At 49.8% G+C, this 25,461-nt stretch overlaps 1 pseudogene; it reads right to left on the reverse strand.

Annotated features, from left to right (window-relative positions):
- Positions 1–16,212: 16,212 nt before the first annotated feature.
- Positions 16,213–16,833, reverse strand: LOC137161714 (phosphatidylinositol 3,4,5-trisphosphate 3-phosphatase and dual-specificity protein phosphatase PTEN pseudogene; annotated as a pseudogene).
- Between the last annotated feature and the right edge of the window lie 8,628 nt (positions 16,834–25,461).

Genomic DNA, 25,461 nt, shown 5'->3' on the forward strand with positions numbered 1-25,461 from the left:
CGTAAGCAGGTTCTGGTGACTCATTGGTGATGCTGGCCTCTCTCTCTAGGCCCCTTGCACCTGGGGAGGCCTTAATGGGCCATTAAGCCGGCCATTGTTCTGCAGCCTTCCTATCTGGGGTGTTGCCCAGGTAGCCCAATTGAAACACAGACATATCAAATACATCTATAACTTCCATGTCACATATTACACAAGAACATAAGTAATATTCTCTTACTTAGCATATCATAATCTTCCTAACCACACCTGACATGGCCTATCCCCCATGGATTATTATGATTCTGCCATGCTGATGTCACACAATATATTAGCTGCCCCCCCCTCTAGCCAGCCCGCATGACAACCCCCTTACTGTTTCTGGTACTGGTCACAGTAAGGACCCCTCACAGGTTGCAGTAATGGCTGGCCCCAGTAAGGACCCCTTACTAGTTCTTGTACTGGTCCCAGTAAGGCCGCAGTACTGGTCCCAGTAAGGAGCACTTACTGGTTGCGGAACTGGCTGGCCCCAGTAAGGACCCCTTACTATCTCTGGTACTGGTCCCTGTAAGGCCGCTGTACTGGTCCCAGTCAGGTCCCCTTACTCGTTTTTGTACTGGTACCAGTAAGGCAGCAGTACTGGTCCCAGTAAGGCCCCCTTACTGATTGTGGTACTAGGCCCAGTAAGGCTGCATTACTGGTCCCTGTAAGGCCCTTTACTAGTTGTGGCACTGGTCCCAGTACGGCTGCAGTAATCGTCCCAGTAAGGTCCCATTACTGGTTCTGGAACTCGTCCCAGTAAGGTCATAGTACTAATCCCAGTAAGGCCCCCTGAGGTGGGTCAGGAAATGACCCATGCATAAGTGGGTCTAATAACACCTCTATGAACTCGTCTGTTTTATCTCTCTATGGAACACACTTTCACAATCCACAGAAGCTTCCAGATTGCCGAATGTCACATCATTGGAGTCTAGAGGGTTCTTACTGTCAGCCGTCGGAGGGGGAGGAGGGGGGGCAGGGTCAGGAAATGCCCTAACCAGAAATGGGTTGAGTAACCCCTCTATGAACTCGTCCCTGTGCCCTCTCTTTCACCGTCCACAGAAGCTTCCAGAGTGCTGACTGACACATCAGGGGAGTCGATGGGGGTTCTAACTGTCAACCCTGAGTGGGGGGGGTCAGGAAATGACCTAGCCAGACGTGGGTCGAGTACCCCCTCCATAAACAGATCTCTGTGCTCTCTCTCCGTTGAACACACTTTCACCCTCAACAGAAGTAGCCAGAGTGCCGACTGACACATCAGGGGAGCCTATGAGTTTTCTAACTCTCAACCCCGAGGGGGGGGCAGGACACGGCCCATCCAGAACTGGGTCGAGTAAAAACTGTATGAACTCGTCTCTCTGTTCTGTCTACACTGCACACAAACCCAACCTAAACAGAAGCTTTCAGAGGGCCGACATATAATTCAGGGTTGTCTATGGGAGTTGTCACTGTCAGGCCTTGGTGGGAGGCAGGATGTGACCTAGCCAGACGTGCGTCGAGTATCCATTCCCTAAACTGATCTCTGTGCTCTCTATGGAGAGAAAACACTTTCACCCTCCACAGAAGCTTCCAGGGGGGTAACGGACACATCAGGGGAGTCTATTGGATTTCTCACTGTCATCCCTTGGTGGGGGTCAGGAAATGACCTACCTAGACGTCGGTCGATTAGCGCCATAACCTGATCTCTGTGATCTCTCTCTCTCTGCATTGAATACACTTTTACGCTCCACAGAAGATTCCAGCGTGCCACCGGACACATCAGGGGAATCTATGAGGTCTCTAATGCTCAGCCCTGAGAGGAGGCGGGACATGCTGCATCTAGAACTGGGTCGAGTTAAAATTGTGAGTCCCTGGACCCCGAGCGATGCAGAGAGGCAGATATGGTGCCCGCGAAGCTGGTTGCCACTTTCTGTGAGCAAAAGCGAATCAGGGAGGCTGAGCCATTGTCCGTGTGGCCCGCTGCCCCGTCCCGTGTACCCAAGCTATGCAGGGAAGTCGATCCATTGTCGGACAGCCCGGCTGCCAGGTTGGGTTGCCCCAAAGGAGGAAGGGACGCCGATGCGGTGTGCGCGAGGCCAGTGCCATGTCCCTATGCCCTGAGGGTGGCAGGGAAGCCAATATGGTGTCTGCCAGGCTGGCTGCACGTACTCTGGTTCCGCGACTAGCAGGGAGGCCGATCCGGTGTACTTGAGGCTTTCTGTCCCATTTCGTGTCCCCTGGCGAAACAGGGAGTCCGATCCAGTGTCCGCGAGGCCTTCTCCCCCGTCCGTGTCCTGGAGCGATGCAGGGGGAGCTACAGTGACCCTTTGGCTTGCTGCCATGCTCCGTGTCTCCGAGCTATGCAGGGAGGCAGATACAGTGTCGGAGAGGACGATTGCCACATCCCGTCATCCCGAGCGACACAGAAAGGTAGATACGATGTCTCTGAGGTCGGCTGCCACGATCCGTTAGCCAGAAGGAGGCAGGGAGAAAGATTCGGTGCCCCGATGCCTGCTGCCGCTCACTGGGACAACAATTAAGGCAGGGAGGCTGATCCATGGTCCGCGTGGCCCGCCGCCTCGACCCGCGTCCCCGAAGTATACACGGAGGAAGATACTGGTTCCGTGTGGCCATCTGACACGTCCCGTGTCCTGGAGCTATGCAGGGGGACATACTGTGTTCGTGAGTCCGGATGCCACGTCCCGCACCCCGAGCAATGCAGGGTGGCAGATTATTTGTCTGTGGGGACGACTGCAACATCTCGTGAGCCCGGGACACACAAACAGGCAGCTACGGGGTCCGGGAGGTTGGCTGCCACATCACATGACCCCCCCCCCCCCAGTTATGCAGAGAGGTAGATACGGTGTCAAGGATGCCTTCTGCCACATCCCGTGCTCTGGAGCTATGCAGGGGGAGATACTGTGTTCGTGAGTCCGGCTGCCACGTCCCGCACCCTGAGCAATGCAGGGTGGCAGATTCTGTATCCTTGTGGCCGGCTCACACGTCCCGTGTCCTGGAGTGACGCAGGGGGCGATACAGTTAACCTGTGGCAGGGAGAAAGATACGGTGCCCCGAGGCCTGCTGCCGCTCTCTGAGACCCCAATTAAGGCAGGGAGTTTGATGCATGGTCCGCGTGGCCCGCTGCCACGTCCCGTTTCCCCCAAGTATACAGGGAGGAAGATACTGGTTCCGTGTGGCCATCTGACACATCCCGTGTCCTGGAGCTATGCAGGGGGAGAGCAGGATATGACCTATCTAGACGTGGGTCGATTAGCCCATAACCTGATCTCTGGGATTGCTCTCTCTCTGCATTGAATACAATTTTATGCTCCACAGAAGTTTCCAGCGTGACGACGGACACATCAGGAGAGTATATGAGGTCTCTAACGCTCAGCCACGACGGGAGGTAGGACACGGCGCATCTATAGCTGGGTCGTGTAAAAACTGTATGGTCTTCTCCGTTCCATGTCTACATTGAACACACCTTCAACCTAAACAGAAACTTCCAGTTGGCCGACATCCCTTTCAGGGGTGTCTATGGCAGTTGTAACTGTCAGCCCTTCGTGGGGGGGCAGGAAATGACCTAGCCAGTCGTGGGTCGAGTACCCACTCCATAAACTGATCTCTCTGCTCTCTCACAATGAATACACTTAGGAACCACAGAAAATTCCAGAGTGCCGACGGACACATGAGGGGACCCTAAGCGTATGAGAGGTGGGTGTCAAGAAATGACACACTCAGAAGTGAGTGGAGTAACCCCACCATGATAAGGTCTGTGTGCCCTCTCTCCATTAAACACAATTTCACCCTCCACAGAAGCTTCCAAGGAGGTAACGGAAACATGAAGGGACTCCACGGGATTTCTAACTGTCAGCCAGTGGGGCGGGGATCTGGAATTGACCCATCCAGATCTACACAAACTTTTATGCTCCACAGAATCTTCCAGAGTTACGTCTGACACAACAATGGAGTTTATGAGGGCTATGACTTTCAGCACCATGGTTGGGAGTCTAGATACGATGCATCCAGTACTGGGTCGGCACTCTGAGAGATTCTGTGGATAGTGAAAATGTGTGAGAGAGAGCACAGATATGAGTTCTTAGAGGGGTTACTCGACCCACTTCTAGATGCGTCCTTTGCTGACCCCCTCCGGAGGGTAGAGAATTAGAACACCCATAGATTCCAACGATGTGTCAGTTGGCACTCTGGCATCTCTGAAAGTGTGTTCAATGGAGAGAGGGCACAGAGTAAAGTTCATGGAGGGGTTAGTCGGCCCTCTTCTGGATGGGTCATGTACTGACAACGCCCCTGTAGAGCAGACAGGTAGAACCCTCATAGATGATCAAGATGTGTCATTCGACCCCATGGAAGCTTCTTTGGAGGGTGAACGTGTGTTCAATGAAGACAGGGCACAGAGAAGAGTTCATAGAGGGGTTACTCGGCCCACTTCTCAATGGTTTATTTCCTTACCCCCTCTCAGGGCTGACAGTTAGAACCCCCATACACTCCTATGATGTTCACTTGGCACTCTGAAATCTTCTGTGGAGGGTGAAAGTGTGTTCAATGGAGAGAGGGCACAGTGACGATTTCATAGAGGGGTTACTCGATCCACTTCTGGTGGGTCATTTCCTGACCCCTCTCAGAGCTAACAGTTAGAAACCCCATAGACTCCCATGATGAGACCAGTATCACTCTGAAATCCTCTGTGGAGTGTAAAAGTGTGTTCAATTGAGATAGAGCACAGAGACGAGTTCATAGAGGGGTTACTCGACCCACTTCTGAATGGTTTATTTCCTTACCCCCCCTCAGGGCTGACAGTTAGACCCCCATAGACTACGAAGATGTGTCAGTTGGCACTCTGAAATCTTCTGTGGAGGGTGAAAGTGTGTTCAATGGAGAGAGGGCACAGTTACGATTTCATACTGGGGTCACTCGATCCACTTCTGGATAGGTTATTTCCGGCCCCCCCCCAAGGATGAGACTTAGAACCTTCATAGAGTGCCATGCTGTGTCAGTCGGCACTCTGGAAGCTTCTGTGGAGGGTGAAAGTGTGCTCAATGAAGAGAGGGCAGAAAGTCAAGTTTATAGAGGGGTTATTCGACCCACTTCTGGATGGGACATTTCTTGATTTCCCCCCTGAGGGTTGACAGTTAGAAACTCACTATATGTCTATGCTGTGTCAGTCAGCACTCTGGAAGCTTCTGTGGAGGTTGAATGAGTGTTCAATGGCGAGAGGGCACAGAGAAGAGTTCATAGAGGGATATTCGACCCACTTCTGGATGGGTTATTTCCAGCCCCCCCCCCCCCAAGGATGATTCTTAGAATGTCCATAGAGTGCCATGATGTGTCAGTCGGCACTCTGGAAGCTTCTGTGGAGGGTGAAAGTGTGCTCAATAAAGAGAGGGAAAAGAGACGATTTCATAGGGGGGTTACTCGACTACCTTCTGGATGAATCATTTCCTGACCCCATCTCAGGGCTGGGAGTTAGTACCATCTTAGACTCCCATGATGTGTCAGTCGGCACTCTGGAAGCTTCTGTGGAGTGTAAAAGTGTGTTCAATGGAGATAGAGCACAGAGGCGAGTTCATATAGGAGTTACTCAACCCACTCTGGATTGGTCATTTCCTGACCCCCCCCCCATGGCTGACAGTTAGAACCCCCATACACTCCTATGATGTTCACTTGGCACTCTGGAAGCTTCTGTGGAGGGTGAAAGTCTGTTCAATGGAGAGAGGGCACAGAGTCGAGTTCATAGAGGGGTTAGTCGACCCACTTCTGAATGGTTTATTTCCTTACCCCCTCTCAGGGCTGACAGTTAAAACCCCCAAAGACTCCCATGATGTGTCAGTCTGCACTCTGGAAGCTTCTATGGAGGGTGAAAGTGTGTTCAATGGAGAGCGGGCACAGAGACGAGTTCATAGAGGAGTTATTCGACCCACTTCTGTATGGTTTATTTGCTGACCCCCCTCTCAGGGCTGACAGTTAGAACCATCTTAGACTCCCATGATGTGTCAGTGGCACTCTGGAAGCTTCTGTGGAGGGTGAAAGTGTGTTCAATGGAGAGAGGGCACAGAGACGAGTTCATAGAGGGGTTAGTCGAGCCACTTCTGAATGGTTTATTTCCTTACCCCCTCTCAGGGCTGACAGTTAAAACCCCCATACACTCCTATGATGTGACAGGTGGCACTCTGGAATCTTCTGTGGAGTGTAAAAGTGTGTTCAATGGAGATAGAGCACAGAGGCGAGTTCATAAAGGGGTTACTCAACCCACTCTGGATTGGTCATTTCCTACCCCCCCCCTCAGAGCGGACAGTTAGACCACCATAGACGCCAATGATGTGTCAGTTGGCACTCTGGAAGCTTCTGTGGAGGGTGAAAGTGTGCTCAATGAAGAGAGGGCACAGAGACGAGTTCATAGAGGGGTTACTCGACCCACTTCTGGATGGGTCATTTCCTGACCCCCCCATGGCTGACAGTTAGAACCCCCATAGACTCCTATGATGTGTCAGTTGGCACTCTGGAAGCTTCTGTGGAGGGTGAAAGTGTGTTCAATGGAGAGAGGGCACAGAGACGAGTTCATAGAGGGGTTACTCGACCCACTTCTGGATGGGTCATTTCCTGACCCCCCTCAGGGCTGACAGTTAGAACCCCCATAGACTCCCATGATGTGTCAGGTGGCACTCTGGAAGCTTCTGTGGAGGTGAAAGTGTGTTCAATGGAGAGAGGGCACCGAGTTCATAGAGGGGTTACTCGACCCACTTCTGGATGGGTCATTTTGACCCCCTCGGCTGACAGTTAGAACCCCCATAGACGCCAATGATGTGTCAGTCGGCACTCTGGAAGCTTCTGTGGAGGGTGAAAGTGTGCTCAATGGAGAGAGCACAGAGAGTCGAGTTCATAGAGGGGTTATTCGACCCACTTCTGGATGGGACATTTCTTGATTAGAGAGGTTACCCCCCTCTGAGGCTGTTGACAGTTAGAACTCCATAGACTCCATGATGTGTCAGTGGCACTCTGGAAGCTTCTGTGGAGGGTGAAAGTGTGTTCAATGGAGAGAGGGCACAGAGACGAGTTCATAGAGGGTTACTCGACCCACTTCTGGATGGTCATTTCCTGACCCCCCCCAGAGCTGACAGTTAGAACCCCCATAGACTCCAATGATGTGTCAGTCGGCACTCTGGAAGCTTCTGTGGAGGGTGAAAGTGTGTTCAATGGAGAGAGGGCACAGAGTCGAGTTCATAGAGGGGTTAGTCGACCCACTTCTGGATGGGTTATTTCCTGACCCCCCCCAAGGATGAGACTTAGAACCCCATAGAGTGCCATGATGTGTCAGTCGGCACTCTGGAAGCTTCTGTGGAGGGTGAAAGTGTGCTCAATGGAGAGAGGGCACAAAGAGACGAGTTCATAGAGGGGTTACTCGACCTACTTCTGGATGGGTCATTTCCTGACCCCCCCTCAGGGCTGACAGTTAGAACCCTCATAGACTCCCATGATGTTTCAGTCGGCACTCTGGAAGCTTCTGTGGAGGGTGAAAGTGTGTTCAATGGAGAGAGGGCACAGAGGCGAGTTCATAAAGGAGTTACTCAACCCACTCTGGATTGGTCATTTCTTGACCCCTCCTCAGGGCTGACAGTTAGAACCCCCATAGACTCCGATGATGTGTCAGTTGGCACTCTGGAAGCTTCTGTGGAGGGTGAAAGTGTGTTCAATGGAGAGAGGGCACAGAGACGAGTTCATAGAGGGGTTACTCGACCCACTTCTGGATGGGTCATTTCTTGACTCCCCCTCAGAGCTGACAGTTAGAACCCCCATACACTCCTATGATGTTCACTTGGTACTCTGGAAGCTTCTGTGGAGGGTGAAAGTCTGTTCAATGGAGAGAGGGCACAGGGTCGAGTTCGTAGAGGGGTTAGTCGACCCACTTCTGGATGGGTTATTTCCGGCCCCCCTCTCAAGGATGAGACTTAGAATATTCATAGAGTGCCGTGATGTGTCAGTCGGCACTCTGGAAGCTTCTGTGGAGGGTGAAAGTGTGCTCAATGAAGAGAGGGCACAGAGACGAGTTCATAGAGGGGTTACTCAACCCACTTCTGAATGGTTTATTTCCTTACCCCCTCTCAGGGCTGACAGTTAGAACCCCCATACACTCCTATGATGTTCAGTTGGCACGCTGGAAGCTTCTGTAGAGGGTGAAAGTCTGTTCAATGGAGAGAGGGCACAGAGTCGAGTTCATAGAGGGGTTACTCGACCCACTTCTGGATGGGTCATATCCTGACCTCCGCTCAGAGCATACATTTAGACCCCAATAGACTCCATGATGTGTCAGTCGGCACTCTGGAAGCTTCTGTTGAGGGTGAGATCGTGTTCAAAGGAGAGAGGGCACAGAGATGAGTTCATAGAGGGGTTATTCGACCCACTTCTGGATGGGACATTTCTTGATTCCCCCTGAGGGTTGACAGTTAGAAATTCACTAGACGTCTATGCTGTGTCAGTCAGCACTCTGGAAGCTTCTGTGGAGGTTCAATGAGTGTTCAATGGAGAGAGGGCACAGAGAAGAGTTCATAGAGGGGTTATTCGACCCACTTCTGGATGGGTTATTTCCTGACCCCCTCCCAGGGCTGACAGTTAGAACCCCATAGACTCCATGATGTGTCAGTCGGCACTCTGGAAGCTCCTGTGGAGGGTGAAAGTGTGCTCAATGAAGAGAGGGCACAGAGACGAGTTCATAGAGGGGTTACTCGACCCACTTCTCAATGGTTTATTTCCTTACCCCCTCTCAGGGCTGACAGTTAGAACCCCCAAAGACTCCAATGATGTGTCAGTCGGCACTCTGGAAGCTCCTGTGGATGGTGAAAGTCTGTTCAATGGAGAGAGGGCACAGAGTCGAGTTCATAGAGGGGTTAGTCGACCCACTTCTGGATGGGTTATTTCCAGCCCCCCCCAAGGATGATTCTTAGAATGTCCATAGAGTGCCATGATGTGTCAGTCGGCACTCTGGAAGCTTCTGTGGAGGGTGAAAGTGTGCTCAATAAAGAGAGGGAAAAGAGACGAGTTCATAGAGGGGTTACTCGACCACCTTCTGGATGAATCATTTCCTGACCCCATCTCAGGGCTGGGAGTTAGAACCATCTTAGACTCCCATGATGTGTCAGTCGGCACTCTGGAATCTTCCGTGGAGTGTAAAAGTGTGTTCAATGGATATAGAGAACAGAGGCAAGTTCATAGAGGGGTTACTCAACCCACTCTGGATTGGTCATTTCCTGCCCCCCCCCCATGGCTGACAGTTAGAACCCCCATACACTCCTATGATGTTCACTTGGCACTCTGGAAGCTTCTGTGGAGGGTGAAAGTCTGTTCAATGGAGAGAGGGCACAGAGTCGAGTTCATAGAGGGGTTACTCGATCCACTTCTGGTGGGTCATTTCCTGACACCCCCCCAATGGCTGACAGTTAGAACCCCCATACACTCCTATGATGTTCACTTGGCACTCTGGAAGCTTCTGTGGAGGGTGAAAGTGTGTTCAATGGAGAGAGGGCACAGAGTCGAGTTCATAGAGGGGTTAGTCGACCCACTTCTGAATGGTTTATTTCCTGACCCCCTCTCAGGGCTGACAGTTAGAACCCCCATAGACTCCCATGATGTGTCAGTTGGCACTGTGGAAGCTTCTGTGGAGGGTGAAAGTGTGTTCAATGGAGAGCGGGCACAGAGACGAGTTCATAGAGGAGTTATTCGACCCACTTCTGTATGGTTTATTTGCTGACCCCCTCTCAGGGCTGGGAGTTAGAACCATCTTAGAGTCCCATGATGTGTCAGTCGGCACTCTGGAAGCTTCTGTAGAGGGTGAAAGTGTGCTCAATGAAGAGAGGGCACAGAGACGAGTTCATAGAGGAGTTATTCGATTCACTTCTGTATGGTTTATTTGCTGACCCCCCCTCAGGGGTGAGAGTTAGAACCCCCAAAGACTCCTATGATGTGACAGGTGGCACTCTGGAATCTTCTGTGGAGTGTAAAAGTGTGTTCAATGGAGATAGAGCACAGAGGCGAGTTCATAAAGGGGTTACTCAACCCACTCTGGATTGGTCATTTCCTGACCCCCCCATGGCTGACAGTTAGAACCCCCATACACTCCTATGATGTTCACTTGGCACTCTGGAAGCTTCTGTGGAGGGTGAAAGTCTGTTCAATGGAGAGAGGGCACAGAGTCGAGTTCATAGAGGGGTTACTCGATCCACTTCTGGTGGGTCATTTCCTGACCCCCCCCCCATGGCTGACAGTTAGAACCCCCATACACTCCTATGATGTTCACTTGGCACTCTGGAATCTTCTGTGGAGGGTGAAAGTGTGTTCAATGGAGATAGAGCACAGAGGCGAGTTCATAAAGGGGTTACTCAACCCACTCTGGATTGATCATTTCTTGACCCCCCCTCAGGGCTGACAGTTAGACCCCCATAGACTCCGATGATGTGTCAGTTGGCATTCTGTAAGCTTCTGTGGAGGGTGAAAGTGAGTTCAATGGAGAGAGGGCACAGTGACGATCTCATAGAGGGGTTACTCGATCCACTTCTGGTTGATCATTTCCTGACCCCCCCCCCTGCTATCCCATGGCTGACAGTTAGAACCCCCATACACTCCTATGATGTGACAGGTGGCACTCTGGAACCTTCTGTGGAGGGTGAAAGTGTGCTCAATGAAGAGAGGGAACAGAGACGAGTTCATAGAGGGGTTACTCAACCCACTTCTGGATGGGTCATTTCCTGACCCCCCCTCAGGGCTGACAGTTAGACCCCCATAGACTCCGATGATGTGTCAGTTGGCACTCTGGAAGCTTCTGTGGAGGGTGAAAGTGTGTTCAATGGAGAGAGGGCACAGAGACGAGTTCATAGAGGGGTTACTCGACCCACTTCTGGATGGGTCATTTCCTGATCCCCCCTCAGGGCTGAGAGTTAGAACCCCCCCCTGTGACAGGTGGCACTCTGGAATCTTCTGTGGAGTGTAAAAGTGTGCTGACAGTTAGAACCAACCCATCTGGACACCACCATAGACGCCAATGATGTGTCAGTCGGCACTCTGGAGGCTTCTGTGGAGGGTGAAAGTGTGCTCAATGAAGAGAGGGCAGAAAGTCAAGTTTATAGAGGGGTTAGTCGACCCACTTCTGGATGGGTCATGTCCTGACAACCACCCCTTAGGGCAGACAGGTAGATCCCTCATAGATTATCATGATGTGTCATTCGGCCCCATGGAAGCTTCTTTGGAGGGTGAAAGTATGTTCAATGGAGACAGGGCACACAGACGAATGCATAGAGAGGTTACCAGACCCACTTCTGGATGGTTCACTTCCTGACCTCCGCCTCAGAGCTTACATTTAGAACCCCAATAGACTCCAAGATGTGTCAGTCAGCACTCTGGAAGCTTCTGTTGAGGGTGAGAGCATGTTCAATGGAGAGAGGGTACAGAGATGAGTTCATAGAGGGGTTACTCAACCTACTCTGGATGGGTCATTTCCTGACCCCCCCTCAGAGCTGACAGTTAGAAACCCCATAGACTCCCATGATGTGACCGGTGGCACTCTGAAATCTTCTGTGGAGTGTAAAAGTGTGTTCAATGGAGATAGAGCACAGAGGCGAGTTCATAGAGGGGTTACTCAACCCACTCTGGATTGGTCATTTCCTACCCCCCCTCAGGGTGGACAGTTAGACCACCATAGACGCCAATGATGTGTCAGTTGGCACTCTGGAAGCTTCTTTGGAGGGTGAAAGTGTGTTGAATGGAGATAGAGCACAGAGGCGAGTTCATAGAGGGCTTACTCGACCCAATTCTGGATGAGTCATTTCCTGACCCCCTCTCAGGGCTGGGAGTTAGAACCATCTTAGACTCCCATGATGTGTCAGTCGGCACTCTGGAAGCTTCTGTGGAGTGTAATAGTGTGTTCAATGGAGATAGAGCACAGAGGCGAGTTCATAGAGGGGTTAGTCGACCCACTTCTGGATGGGTTATTTCCGGCCCCCCCTCAAGGATGAGACTTAGAATATTCATAGAGTGCCATGATGTGTCAGTTGGCACTCTGGAAGCTTCTGTGGAGGGTGAAGGTCTGTTCAATGGAGAGAGGGCACAGAGTCGAGTTCATAGAGGGGTTAGTCGACCCACTTCTGGACGGGTTATTTCCGGCCCCCCCTTCAAGGATGAGACTTAGAATATTCATAGAGTGCCATGATGTGTCAGTCGGTACTCTGGAAGCTTCTGTGGAGGGTGAAAGTGTGCTCAATGAAGAGAGGGAACAGAGACGAGTTCATAGAGGGGTTACTCAACCCACTTCTGAATGGTTTATTTCCTTACCCCCTCTCAGGGCTGACAGTTAGAACCCCCAAAGACTCCCATGATGTGTCAGTCGGCACTCTGGAAGCTTCTGTGGAGGGTGAAAGTGTGTTGAATGGAGATCGGGCACAGAGGCGAGTTCATAAAGGGGTTACTCAACCCACTCTGGATTGGTCATTTCCTGACCCCACCTCAGGGCTGACAGTTAGACCCCCATAGACTCCGATGATGTGTCAGTTGGCACTCTGTAAGCTTCTGTGGAGGGTGAAAGTGTGTTCAATGGAGAGAGGGCACAGTGACGATTTCATAGAGGGGTTACTCGATCCACTTCTGGTGGGTCTTTTCCTGACCCCCCCCGCTACCCAATGGCTGACAGTTAGAACCCCCATACACTCCTATGATGTTCAGTTGGCACTCTGGAAACTTCTGTGGAGGGTGAAAGTGTGCTCAATGAAGAGAGGGAACAGAGACGAGTTCATAGAGGGCTTACTCGACCCAATTCTGGATGAGTCATTTCCTGACCCCCCCTCAGGGCTGAGAGTTAGAACCCCCGTAGACTCCCATGATGTGACAGTTGGCACTCTGGAATCTTCTGTGGAGTGTAAAAGTGTGTTCAATGGAGATAGAGCACAGAGGCGTGTTCATAGAGGGGTTACTCAACCCACTCTGGATTGGTCATTTCCTACCCCCCTCAGGGTGGACAGTTAGACCACCATAGACGCCAATGATGTGTCAGTTGGCACTCTGGAAGCTTCTTTGGAGGGTGAAAGTGTGTTGAATGGAGATAGAGCACAGAGGCGAGTTCATAGAGGGCTTACTCGACCCAATTCTGGATGAGTCATTTCCTGACCCCCTCTCAGGGCTGGGAGTTAGAACTATCTTAGTCTCCCATGATGTGTCAGTCGGCACTCTGGAAGCTTCTGTGGAGTGTAATAGTGTGTTCAATGGAGATAGAGCACAGAGGCGTGTTCATAGAGGGGTTACTCAACCCACTCTGGATTGGTCATTTCCTGCCCCCCCCTCATGGCTGACAGTTAGAACCCCCATACACTCCTATGATGTTCAGTTGGCACTCTGGAAGCTTCTGTGGAGGGTGAAAGTCTGTTCAATGGAGAGAGGGCACAGTGACGATTTCATAGAGGGGTTACTCTACCCACTTCTGGATGTGCAATAGAGATGCGGAACCAATCCCTAAAGAGCCACGACATAACCCTAAAGAACCAGACCGCAAGCCTAAAGATCTGGGCTGGAAACCTAAAGAGTAGGACCCAAATCCTAAAGAGAAATACCGCAACCCTAAAGAGCTGGGCCGAAACCCTAAAGAGCCATACCCAAACCCTAAAGACCCGGGCAGCAAACCTAAAGCGCTTGGCCAAAACCCTAAAGAGACATGCTGCAACTCTAAAGAGCAGTACCCAAACCATAAACACCGGGGCCACGACCCTAAAGAGCTGGGTCTCTATCGTAAAGACCTGAGCCACAACAGGAAACAAACCCTAAAGAGCCAGGAAACAAGCCTAAAGAGCAGAAGCCAAACCATAAAGAGTGGGGCTGCAACCATAAAGAACTGTTCTCAAAACCTAAAGATCCAGACCAAAACTCTAAAGGGTTGGACCACAACCCCAGAGATCCGGGCCGCAACCATAAAGAGAGGGACTAAAAATGCTAAAGGGCCCGACCGCAACCCTAAGGAGTCAGCCCCAAAGCCTAAAAACCAGGGCCACAACTCTAATGATCTGGAACCAACTGCTAAAGAGACAGGCCCCAACCCTAAAGAACCGGGCCCCAACCCTGAAGAGCTGGACTGCACCCCTAAAGAGCAGGAACCAAATCCTAAAGAGCAGGGCCACAACGATAAAGAGCCGGTCCCAAATCCTAAAGATCCGGACAGCAACCCCACAGATTGGGGCCGCAACCCTAAAGAGCCAGGACCAAACGCTAAAGAGCCAGGCTGCAAGCTTAAAGTGCCGGGCCTCAACTCTATAGAGCCGGGATGTAACCCTAAAGAGTAGGAGCCAAACCCTAAAGACCAGAGCCAAGGTTTAAAGAGCTGGGCCGCAACCCTAAAGAACCGGAGGTGCAATCCTATGGAGCAGGAGCCTCACCCCTAAAGAGCTGGGAGGAACCCTAAAGAGCCTGACCACAACCCCTAAAAAGCCAGACCCAAACCCTAAAGAACTGGGCCGCATCCCTAAGGTGCCCTGCCGCATCCTTAAAGAGCCATGTCACGACCCTAAAGAGCTGAGAAGCAACCTAATAGAGCAGGGGACATACCCCTAATGAGTCGGGCCACAACCCAAAGCTGACAGGACGCAACCCTAAAGTGCCAGGCCTCAACGCTAAAGAGCCGGAGCCCAACCCTAAAGAACCAGGCCACAATGCAAAAGAGCCAGGCCGCAACCCTAAAGAGCCGGGCAGACAACCTAAAGAGCCAAGACGCAACCCCAGATAGCCAAACCACAACTCTAAAAACCCGAGCCTCAATCCTAAAGAGCCGAGCTGAAACCCTAAAAAGAATTGCCGCGACCCTAAAGAGCAGGTCCTAAACACTAAAGATCCGTGCCGCCACCCTACAGAGGCGAGCCGCAACCATAAAGTGCCGGGCTGCAACCATAAAGAGCCGGACCCAAATACTAAAAGGTGGGGGGTGGCAACTGTAAAGAGCTATACCCAAAATCAAAAGAGCAGTGCCGCAATCCTAAAGAGCCGGGCAGCAACCATAAAGAGCAGGGCCAGAACCCTAAAGAGCTGGGCCGCAAGCCTAGAGAGCCGGAGCCAAACTCTAAGGAGCCGGGCCATAACCCTGAAGAGCCGGGCTGCAAGCCTACACAGCCGGACCCTATACCCTAAACAGGGAGTCCACAACCCTAAAAATATGGACACAAAGCCTAAAGATCCAGGCCGCAACCCTAAAGATCCAGGCCGCAACCATAAAGAGCCAAGCTGCAATCTGAAGCTAACGGGACGCAACCCTAAAGTGCCAGGCCTCAACGCTAAAGAGCTGGATCCAAACCCTAAAGAGTCAGGCCAAAACCCTTAAGAGCCAGGCCGCAAACCTAAAGTGCCAGACCCCAACCTTAAAGAGCCGGACCGAAATCCTAAAGAGCCAGGCCCCAAGCTTAAAGTGCTGGGCCTCAACTCTATAGAGCCGGGCTGCAACCCTAAAGAGCTGGAGCCAAACCCTTAAAAGCCGGACTGCAACCTTAAAGAGCCGGAGCCAAAACCTTAAAAGCTTTTCTTAAGAAGGGCTATCTAACATGTATAATGCAGACCACCCTCTCCAAAGGAAAAAATGGGAGAGGACCAAATACATGGGGGAGTTGTTGGTGACGTGGACGTTGACGCTGACGGGCTCCCTGTGCTAATAGAGCTCCTTGTCAAGCGAGGCCTCGAGGAGCAGGGACCAGTCCAACATCAGGAAGTTCCGGGTGGTCTCGGCCATGAACTGGGGACTGGGTTTCTCCAGCGCGTACTGGACCTTCCGGATCACCAGCCGCACCGAGTACCTTTTGTGAATCCTTTTCTCTATTGAAGAGAAAATCTGGGCCCTGCCAAGCTGTGTGTGTCTGAAAGTGCTTTGGGGAAACAGACCCAGACAGACTCAGTAACTTGCTGCAGGCCACAGAGGGAGTTTTTTGTTTTTTGTTTTTAATTTCCTAATTGACATTTTAATGTCTTTTTGATACAAAAGTGTATATACATAACAGCTACATAACCTTTTTCAATTGGACAACGAGTGTCAAACCCTGTGGATTTATAGGGTAAAATAAGATTGGGCAAGAAAGAATTGTTCCTATAACTGGTAATCTGACACAATGTCCTATTGCCATTTGAAAAGGTCCTTTTTTCAGTTTATTCAAGTTTGTCTCTCTGTGGTTCTTTTTCCCCCCCAGATTAAAAAAATATTCAGATTTTTGTAATCTGCGTATGCTGATCTTCATCAAAAGGTTCGTTCTCTGGATCAGAGTCAGTGGTGTCAGAATATCTACAATGATCAGGTTCCTTATCACTAATGTCCGGTGTTATTGAAGCAGAACTGCTAGCTTCTGGATTTGATGGCTCTTCTACTCTTTTTGTGAAAAATAGCTTCGCCTTGAAGTTTGGAGAGAAATATCTGTTGGCTTTGTCTTTATTTGCTTTGTCTAGATCATTTTTTGTTAATGTAAGGATTATATATTCCTTGTCATTATCAGAGCGTTCTGTGCTGAAAATACCATCAAGTTCCTGATCTCCAACTAGACTTCCATTTTCTACTTTGTCTGAATTTTCATCCAGTCTTATGAAGAATGTAGTTACCGAAAAGTGAAACATTTTTAACTTTTTCAACATCTTGTTCTGTTTGTGAAAGAACTCCACTTTGATATCACCACACACTGGCAATGGTTGAGGGACTTCGAAGTACATATATTTGCCTTCTCATCCTGGGGGTCCTGAAGGGGAGGTGAATATCTTTACCTTTAGTTGGTACACCACAAAATGAGGATTGCAAGTTCTGCCACTGAACGTCGGAATTGTTTCAAACCTCATCTTGTGAAACAGCAGTGCCCTGGTCTATAATCCAGGTAATTCTTTAACAGTTAACTATAGTAATACACATACCGTCTCTGACTGGGAATAGTTACTCCCTTCTTGTCTCTGGTCCTTACTTCCCCATAGAAATCTAGGGCTTCTTGAGCCTTAAAAAACTTGCCTCGATGTAACAATTATGCACAAATCATTACACCAGTTCACCCCTTTCCAGTTTTAGAGGGGATTGCTGCAACATGATTGTCATCTCCACTTAGCCATTGGTCAAGATCTCCACAAAAAGGTTTGATAAGTTCCAGCTGTGGTGGGTTATGGTTTTCAAAAGCATACTGTGCAACTCTGCAGATAAATTTGACAGTGTCATAATGTCTTTCAGCACATAGACTGTCTATCTTATAATGGTTTTTATGCTCTGAATCCAAGAGAGGCAGACACGCAGCTTTATTGAAGGAACAAAAAGTAAGATCTGACAACGACAAAGCTGGGAGGAAACTTGAAGGGAGAGTCACAAAAATTTTCCCAATGTAAAGGCCAGGGAGAAGAGACAGTTCCAAGGAGGTTCACCAGGCCAGAATTCCGTGGGGGCAGCACATTCACTTGCTGGGAAGGAATTTCAGCTCATTCTTTAACCAACCCAACGAGGGGTTGATGAGCTCCAGGTAGAGCTCCCAGCTTCCCTTTGGGTGAAGGGACAGCTCTTGAGATGCAGAGCCCTGGAATGGGGATAGCAATGAGGGTTATCCCCTTAGCAATCTGCAGAAGTTTAGCTGAAAGCTTTCTTTCCAAGGGCGAATTAGACACAAACAGGAGCGTTGGTGTTTTAACCGGCAAGAAGTCTTTCCCAGCCCATCACGCTCGTAGAGGTGGGGAGAACACATCCCAATCCGGGTCCCTGGGGCTTCACTCCTGACATGCCCATCATTGTCCCAGCTTTAGCAGCTGGCATGGCAAGGGGGAGGGGCACCTCTATCCTTAGGGGAAATCTTTTGTGGGTAATTGTCTTGTTCCTCTCACCTAAATGAGCCCTAATCTTGCTTGAGTCTGAAGCAGCTGCTTTTTGCCTGACTTTATTTCCCTTTGTACACTGAAGCCAGGCCCATCTCCTGGCCTAGCCAGTTACAGAGCATTGACTCCAGTTCGTCAGTGTCTTGTTCCACTAGCCAGATAGCTGGGTTTGCCTCATGTCAGCCTGGACGCCTCTTTGTCCCAGGAGCCATTGGCACTGACTGACGTCAGACACAAGCCACATGAAGACTGGAAATGAAACGTGCTCTATTGGCACTGAGGCTGGCTCCATAGTTTCCTCTCTCATTGGCATGGCAATGGCAAATTGGGCTGCTCCTGTGGTGGGTAGACAGCTCTCAATTCTTCCATCGGATTTGCAGGTTGTTAGAGTAAGGCTCACGTTGGAGCATCCTTAGTTTAAAAGGCAAGGCTGGGAACTTTGGAATTAATTCTAATTGGAAATTGGGCATGACTTTTTTGTAAAACCTCAAGGCTGTACGAGGCTCTGTTCTTTCAGACCAAGATTAGTATTGGTGGGTGGGTAGGTGGAGACTATCATAGCCATGTTATCAGCCCTTGGAAAATAAAGGCCCTAACCCTGCTGTTGTTACTGTTGTTGTATTGCAGTAGTACAGCTGGGTCATAGTCGTGGACTGGGACCTCAGAATGCTAGATGCTGTACACACACAGAACGAAGAGACAGTCCCTGCCGTGTGGATTTTACAGTCCGAATCCCATCAGGACACATCATGTGATTAAAGCTACACACGTGCCTACGTATTTGCAGGATTGGACCTAATGGGCTGCCACAGAGACTCAGAGGGGTCCTTCAGGTAGATAGCTAAGGTGGCATTCACTGCAGCCCTCATACCCCCAGCCTTCATTAATGGCACTGCACCCCACTCCTGTGGCACACAGTGAACGGACTTTTCCAGAGGGGCTTGAATTGTTTCCAACAGAGGAACCTTTTTAACCAGAGTTTACACAGTTCACGAGAGGAGTGATGGCCCAAAGCCCAATAGCACACACCACTCCTCTGAGATTTATTTTATCCCTTGGAAGGCTCTTCTCAGTTGCTCCTTTTTATATACTTTCCAATTTTTGTGTTAATCTCCATTTCTTTTTTTTCCATACCAAGCCCTGCAAAAACTCTAAGATAAACATTTCTTCCTACCACTGTTCTTTTATTGATTTATTTTTTCGGCATGGCAAATGTCTCCATTCGCACCAGCACTGTGATATTGTTTATTTTGTGACACACACAATTCTTGTGTTTACTTCCTTTTTGTAGTAATAATAGCTGCACTTTGCCTCGATAGCATCTTGTAGATGAGGAAATCACAACACAGTGAGTGTAAATAAATGACTGCATCCCAGTAGTCTCACTTGCACATAGATAGAGAGATTAAGGTCCGAATAGTCACACTTGGTACTTAAATCTGTATTTAGGCACCTAAATGTGGGCTGATTTTCAGAGGTGCTGAGTGATGCCTGAGCGATGACCAGGAACTGAACTCCAGAGCTAAAAGCATAAGTTGCAAGTTCTTGAGCATAAGTTGCAAGTTCAATGCTATATAGCCCCAGGCTTGGAACTCATCCCCTCTGTATTCCATTGTTTTCAAGGTGCTTTGAGCACGGACAGAATCAGGCTATTAGGTCAAATGCCTGTAGTCAGTCCTGCTGTGTGAGTTTAATGCTACTGATCTGTTAACACGGAGTTTAGATCTGTAGATCCCAGAGAAGTTGACAAGAAAAAGGTATGCCAGTGGAGCTGCATGGGCCTATACAGTGTAACTGGTCTATGAGCGAGTGGGGGGTGTTTGAGAGAGAGGAAATCAGCCTTTGATTTTTCCCAGCTGAGGAAATGTTCCAATTTTTGCACACTTAAGGGCCAAATTCTACATGCACCTCCAAAGACAGAATTTGGTCCTAAAACCTTTTTAGCTATTCAATGCCCCTGAATTTTAAACATACCCATCTCTCCGCACCAAATTTCCCAGTGGTAACAGCCAGGGCAGATGCCCTGCGATGACCAGGACACACAACATCCACTCTACATTTAACCCCCATTAAAAATGCAGGAATCCACATTTTCAAAACAGAGTTTACACAGACTGAAGAGACAGAAAATTAGAACTTCCAGAGTGGCACAAATGGGGGGAGCTGCAACACACACTCATCAGTGGGTTACCCTGAGCACCTGCAGCTTCCCTTGACTTCACTGGGTCTTCTGGGTACCCAGCATTTTTCAAAAGCAGCGCATGTTTATTTAGGTGCCTAACATGAAGCACTCACAGCCAAGGTGAAAGAAGGGTGTAATACACAGTTCTAGGTAAGTACAAGCAACTTAGCCAGAGCAAGAGGTTAGGGGAGCTGCTGATCCTGAGTCTCCGTTTGCTACTGTTGGTCACACTCATTCAGCAGCTATCTACATAAGTCTGCAGTAGGATACTCCACCTCTAGCACATTCCCTATAACTTCTTGGTGACTAACTAGGCATGAGGAAAAAAGGTCCAGACTCTTATACCACTTCTACTCACATGGTTTCCAAGCAATTCCAATTCGCAAAAGGCCACAAGAAAGGGACACTGCACCTTTCATTAGCATAAGGAATTCTGTATGTAACAGTGCGATCTTCCATCAGACCGTCAATATTGAGGCAGCAGCTCAACAACACCGCCTCTGCCTGATGCACCATTGCTATCAATCATGGGTTCTCAATTTTTCCCAAACCAAGACCCCTGCCTCCCTGCCTCCCCTCCCCCATTGATTTGTGAAATTGGTTCAACTTTCTCAGAGCAGTCAGAGTTTGAACTGAGACCCCCCAAGCCTGACAGTTCTTCACAAGCACAGCTCAAAAGGGTAGTCACATGCAGGCTTGCAGAAGGCTGCTCCAAGAAGAGGGGCTGTACGGGGAAGCCAAAATAAACCCACAGCTTTCCAAATGTGCAGCCATGTGCCTGCCCAGAGGACCTTCCGGTCAAACGGTAATGGGTTAGCAAGGCATCTGAACCAGCAATCAGATTATTGTAGCAGGGAGACTTCCCAAGCCGTAGGTGGGAGTAAGCCACCCACGTGGATTGGGGCTGGATGCACCTTTGCAAACCTGCCCCTTGTTGCTGGTGAAAGGTCTTTCAGTCTTCACCTGAATGCTGGTTGTGCTATTTAAACACAGAACAAGGACAGCACAGGCAGAGCCCAGGACAAGCTTTTCGCCCTCACTGCCCTCTGCTACCATGTGCCCAGTTCAGCAGGGCACGTGCCTCCCTCTAAGCACGTGAAAGTTTCGCTGATGTAAGTGGGGCTTAAGTGTCTTGCTCAACGGGCACCTTCTTAAAGGGTGAAGTTATTGTTTCTGTTCCTTCCATCCTTTGCTTTTCTGCCGCAAAGGAAGGTGCTAAAGGGCTTTGTGACCTGGATGTCCACAACGAACCAGGATGGGACCTGCCAACTTATTTCACATCGGGCAGCAAACTGCTGCTAGTTGGCTACAGATTAGTCACTGCTGGCTTGAGTTGTCTTTGAACTCGTGGTCGAGAGGGCCAGCGTGTCTCCTTACCATTCCAGCCCCCTCCCTGGCAGTCAGAGCTCAGCGCTGCCTGTTGCTTGTGGCCATGAGGGAGCTCCCCCTTTCCTTTTACCTACTGTGAGGAGCCCAAGAATAAGGGGGTGTTTAAGCTCTGTCCGCTGAGGTAGTGGTGTGTGTGCCAGTGTTGCAACTGGGGTCAACTACTGACTTTCTCCATAAAGAATCTCTGATCAGCCTGGCCAGAGGACAGCTGTCCTCGCCCCACTGCACTACATGATTTCATAAGCTTCTCTCCCTCTTCAAAGTTTTGTTTCTTTTCACTGAGAATGACTTCTAAACCACTCCACTGCCCCCCTCTTCCAGCACAGAGCTGACTCTGCTGACAGCTGTGCTGGGATTTGAGCAAGCGTCTCCGGGGCATGGGAGCACTAGGGCATTTTACTGGGCACTGGGAGCACCAGTCATATTCCAGTTTACGTTTATGGGGTTGATTTCTTAGCAGGACCCAGTGGCCCGCTCCCGGAGTTAGCACGCGGCTGTTACTGGCTGTTAGCCAGCAGGGAACTGGAGTTCCTGCTCACTTGTCAGCCGGAGTTATTGTTCAGATGAATTACCAGGGCTCCCAGCAATCCACTTCAGGCCCCGATTCCTTTTTAAACACTCCTTTTCCTCTCCGGCCTTCTTTATGTTTGGGAATAGCCTAATTTTCACAGCTGGTGGCCAGGATAGCAGGCTGGGGTTGACGGTTAAGTGCAGACTAGGGCATTTGCACCACTTTGGTTAATTAGGCTTTACCTTGATGACAAATAACTCTACCAGGTACAGGAGACATAGAGCCTAAGTCGGAAGTGATCTGGATGGTGCTGCGAGTTACATGTCAGCAACTGGACGTAATTTACATGCCCAGGGGCTGGAGAAGGCATAGATTGAAGTGTGCGGGTTGAGCATTGACTAGAAGGAATGGGGGGCAGTATCTGCCCCAGAGGCAGATTGCACCACTGCCATCCAGCTTGGTGAGTTACCAGTGGTTCAGATCTCTGGTGTAGCTACAGTCTTCTTTACGCCCCTTTACTGACCAACAGCTCACACAAGGCCTGTTGCTGGGGTATCTTGGTGAGCTGGATTGATCCATGTGGCATAGCTCTTTGGAGCATGTATGCAGTGCTCTGTACCAAAGGTTACAAACTGGATTGAGTCCCGATGCAATGGCTCCACCTGCATCACACAGACTCTGTAAAGGGCTGGGCTCATTCAATCTGCGATACCTGTGAAAGTGCTGTGAAAGTGTTTGTAGCGAGCGTTGTTGGAAACTTCTTGCAATTGAGTGACAAAAATGTCATGAGTCCGGCTGCTTTAATGTCTACCAAGAGCTTTTCAATTCCGGCTTCCTCCTCGGTCGCTTCTGAGAGATACGTGTCATGCTCCTCGCCACAGCGTGTGCAGAAAGAAACACCTAACTCACAGAAGCTGCATGGCTCTCCTGGGGCAATATTGTTGCCTTGATTTAGGATCTGATCCTAACCTGAATCTTGACCCATGTTGGGGAGGAAGGGGGGGACTTAGTTTGCTCCGGTGTGTTGGGGTCCCCAAAACTCAAAGCAAAACTCCCACCTCTTGAAAACAAAATAAGACTTGCTGTCCCCTTCCCCTCCATGACCTGAATCCCTGCCAGGTGTCACTGAATTCAGGACTACTGCAGAGCTGCTCCTGCCTCTAATCTGCAACTTCCTCTGCTGCCTGTGCAGCTGCTTGAAACGTCCAGAGAGAGCATGCAACAGGGCCGCTGCAGGGAGAACTCTGACTGGGGAAAGGCCATTGTCTGGGATGACATCAGAGCATCCTCCCTGCCCCATGTCAGTGCCATCTGCTTGCTCCCTCCTGCTAAACCCACTATTGGTATCACATCACCGTTGGGAGGAGGAGGGCAGCCGCTTTATTTACACAAGATACAGACAGTGCAAAATGTGCTTACAACAGCTGCTGCGTGGCTGAAGAGTGGAACGCAGGAGGAAGCAGAAAGGCATATTGACTCCTCATTCTGAGGCATTTTGCCTCAAATCCTCACTTTTAAATATTCCTATTTCTGTCCCTTTTCACCCTTCCTCTTCCTGGCTCTGCCCATGCTGCTTGAGGGCAGCATGCCTAGTAATTAGAGCTCAGGACTCACAAAGTATATTTCTGGCTCTGCCACTGAATTGCAGTGTCGCCTTCACCAAGTCCCTGTAAGCTCTCTGTGCCTCAGTTTCCTCATTAACAATTTGGGGATAATACCTATGTACTGCATCACGTGGGTTTGAGGCGTAACTAATGGTTGCAAAGTGCTGTGACTGTCCAGTGAAAGTTGCAGTAGAAGAACATCGTGATTGAGATTTGCAGAGTCATCTAGGGAACTTAGATACCTATCCACTACTCATTTTAATAACGAAAGCTAGTTGTTTAAATCCCCTGCACAGCTTGGAAAATCCCAAGCAGTATGCGTTGGAAAGCAGAGCACTTCTAAGATCTGATAGCTCTGTGTCTGTTTGCTAATTAAAGCAAGAAGAAGAGTGGTCAATAGAATAGGATTGTTTTATCAAATTCCCAGGCAAGTGATCTGTTTTTGTTTCCTTATTTCTTTTCTGGTCATTGCCACAGACTTAATGTGCACATCAATGGAAGCTTTCTCATCTATCTGCCTCTCTTCTGAGTCATGCAGTGGTACCCCGGGCCCAGTGCCTCTAATTTCCCAGGAGTCGCTGTAATGTTGCAAATCTAGAACTGTGCATAGGGGATTTGATCTTCAAGATCAATGCTGAGCGAGACCCACTAATTCATCCGGGCCGGATGTAGTCACCCAATGAGATGTATCTGCTGATCAATGTATTCTGTCCTCCCTCCTCCCCACCAGTCACATGGGAAATAAAACGTTTTGCAGGAAGAGAGCAGGAAATTTGGAACCCAAGTGTTCCATGGATCCTGGTCCTAGGGTGCCAGTGTGCTCGCTCGCCTTCTGTGCAGCTTGAATGTTCTCCCCAGCAACACATCTTTCCTCAGTTCCATGGGGAACTGCCTCATCAGGCTTCCCTTGGAGATGGTGATCGTATATTGTAAGTACTGCAGCAGTACCTAGAAACCCCCTTCTGAGCTCTGTGGTGCCCTGAGCTGTGCACACACACACACACACAATGAGATAGTGCCTACCTGGGAGAGCTTACAATCCATTGCCTGACTCCTCTGCTGTGCTTGCCCTACTAGTAGCGGGACTCAGGAGATCCAGGTTCAGTTCCCTGGGGTGAATTTGGGCAAGTCACTTAGTCTCTCAGTGTCTCAAATCCCCATCTATCAAATGGGGATAACAGCAGTGCTGTATTGTGAGCACAAACATGTTAAAAGTTGCTGAGGTGCTCATAGAGTTCTTTAACGGGAGCCTTGGGTAGATGGGTATGCCACGCAATGCACCTGCAGTTGTACCCATGGAGGGTGAAATGAAAATTCAGAAAGCCATTAGGAAGTATCCTTTGATCATCACAAACTTTGCCCTGCAAACTCCTACGCCGGCTCCATCATCAGAAGAAGGGAGATGGGTTGTCTTCCAGAGATGACTTATGCAGAAAGGTCTTTGTCTGCTAGGGTCCACCATGTTTCCTTGCTTCTCTCCAGCGAGCTGTTTTTGTTGTGCTGGTGTGCAGGCTGCCTGTAGACAAACAGCTTTGCTGTATGATTGAGGCAGAACAGCAACAGGATGTGTGCATGGGTTGCTTGTTAATGGTCTTTCTCTGCACAAACTATCCAAAGGTTTTCAAGGTGCAGATTTAAACCAGGAAACTTGTAGGTTCAGGTTTTTGTAGCACCTGAACTTTATATATTGCATTTGATGATTTGGGTTTTTTTTAATTGCTAAGGTAAGGCCCGGTCCTGCAATGAGCTCCACCTGGGGACGGGGCGCTACTGCCGGGAGTTGATTGCACGATCATGGCCCTTATTTGTTTTGCACGTACAATGTGCTTGTTGCTGTATGTGTAATGAAGATGAAGCTGGTCCCTGCTCTGGACAACCTGTCGATCAAATGTTCCATTAACATGTGGGCATTTGCATTGTATTGACTGGGGTGGGAG

The sequence above is a fragment of the Emydura macquarii genome, unplaced genomic scaffold, assembly GCF_026122565.2.
Source record: "Emydura macquarii macquarii isolate MOO-44397 ecotype Brisbane River unplaced genomic scaffold, CSIRO-AGI_Emac_v2 contig_2369, whole genome shotgun sequence".
NCBI classification, from domain to species: Eukaryota; Metazoa; Chordata; order Testudines; family Chelidae; genus Emydura; species Emydura macquarii.